Here is a 2,282-nt window from a genome sequence, read left to right as displayed (position 1 = left end):
ATTCATAATATGGCCTGCGAGTCATGCCTTCATCTATATTTTTCTAGTTGTAAATATATATATATATATATATATATATATTTAGACTCAAATGTAACTCGAGTATTCTTATTTTGTAATGTACAAAATGAGGAGTGGAAAGTCCATTGGAGGATAAAGTTACAAGAAAGATGCCGACGACACATGATGACCAAAGGAAGCACTTAGAGAAGATGTTATCCCTAGGTTGACCATTCGATCTTCTCATTGGCTTGAGAGGATCGTAGAATATGGGTCATAACCATGTCACGTTTAGCTTATATGTTGATATATGCTATGTGTGTATGTGATGCATGTTAGATAATAATTTTTTATCTTAATTAATTCAACTCGATATGACTACCAAAGTTTGGTACTCACGACTATCTCGATCATTTTTTATTGGGTTTGCAAAAGCAAAGCAACATATTTTGTCTTGGTAGAGTGAGAGAGGACAATTATGATATCCTGCTATCGAATTTTGGGTGAGACTTAACTAAGTTACCTCAATTAGATTGAGAAGAACTTAGAGGCATATCCCAAAAGTTGGGAAGGTTGGGTAAGAGAACAATTATACTAAGTCTTGGGCGATTAGCCAAAGCTAACTCAAGATGAATGTGAAATATGGACCCTTTGTTTCCAAGAGTTGCATAATATGTAATTAATAAAATATTACCTACCTATCATACTAAGTCGTGGCCGATTAGCCAAACTAACTCAAGGTGAGGTATGATGAGGATATTATCTCACATAAATTTATAACTATTGGGTTAGGAGCTAGTAGTGTGGGCAAAATGTGTTTGCCTACATCTAGCCTCTACCAAGAGTTTCGTGATCATCTGGCTGAGTGTGAGATCATATCCCAACTCACTCCACCCGGAACACCACAGTGGAATGATGTATCTGAGCAGAGAAATTATACTTTATTAGATATGGTACAATCGATGATGTGTCAGATTGATCTACGTACTTCCTTTTGGGGATTCACTCAAGAGGCGATTGTCTTCACACTTAACTGTTAGTGTAGGAAGCACTAGCAGGTCAAACCTTGTTTTGATTATGGAACTAGGATCAAGTTAAGTATGTGGTTTGGCTAACCAGATTGAAATGAGTTTACAGAGAACAGGTTAAGTCCTAGTGTGGCTAGGCAAGAAGACTTGGCAGAGTCAACGTGCACCAGGCAAGATCTGGACTTGGGTCAGGAGGACCAAGTTGCAGATGAAATGGACTTGGTCAGGAGGACCAAGTTGCAGAGAAGAATGGACTGATCAGGAGGATCAGTTGCATTCAAGTCCTGGGGGGCAACGACAGTGCCGAGCAAAAGTCCAACAGGTCAGGAGGACTTGGTTGGCATCAGGTAAATTCTCCCGAGGGGAGTGGGTGAGGACGCGTTTCTACAAGGAACAGTAGGCGCCGGTCGAACCCAGGATCTCACCGGAGATCCGAAGTTAAGACTCGAAAGTCGGTTCGGTGAACTGACTTGTTCTTTAACTATTATCAAAATTAAATTAACTTCAAAATTAATTAAATAAATTTTCAAAATTAAATTAACTTCAAAATTAAATTAACTTCAAAATTAATTAAACAAATTTTCAAAATTAATTAAACAAATTTTCAAAATTAACCTTAAAATTAATTAAACAAAACTTCATTCAATTCACTTCAATGTTCAATTAATTCAAAAACCAAGATCCATAAAATCCAACTAAGTGTTTCTTAAATTTATAGGAACACTGTGAGATCATATCCCAACTCACTCCACCTGGAACACCACAGTGGAATGATGTATCTGAGCAGAGAAATTATACTTTATTAGATATGGTACAATCGATGATGTGTCAGATTGATCTACGTACTTCCTTTTGGGGATTCACTCAAGAGGCGATTGTCTTCACACTTAACTGTGCTCTATTTAAAGTCATCATAAAGACACTATATACGATATGGAATGGGAAGAATCTCAATATGCCTTTTATGAAGATTTAGAGTTGTGAGGCTTACGTTCAACGTCTAGTCTCAGATAAGTTAGGTCCCAAATTAGATAAGTGCTACTTTATAGGATATCCCAACGAAACAAAGGGATACTACTTTTATAATCCCACATAAGGCAAAGTGTTTGTCGTAAGAAATGATATTGTTCTAGAAAGAGAGTTCATTTCTAGAAAAACTAGTAGGAGTAAAATCCATCTTGAAGAAGATACAGATAGCACTGAGGTCTCAATGAAAATTCAATAGGCACAACAAAGTGTTGTGGATGATGAGAT

The sequence above is a fragment of the Curcuma longa genome, chromosome 13 (assembly GCF_044706935.1).
Source record: "Curcuma longa cultivar G26 ecotype Majalengka, Jawa Barat chromosome 13, ITB_CL_G26_1.1, whole genome shotgun sequence".
Classification (NCBI taxonomy): domain Eukaryota; kingdom Viridiplantae; phylum Streptophyta; class Magnoliopsida; order Zingiberales; family Zingiberaceae; genus Curcuma; species Curcuma longa.
The sequence above is the reverse complement of the archived record's forward strand: the minus strand, read 5'-3'. Positions refer to the sequence as shown.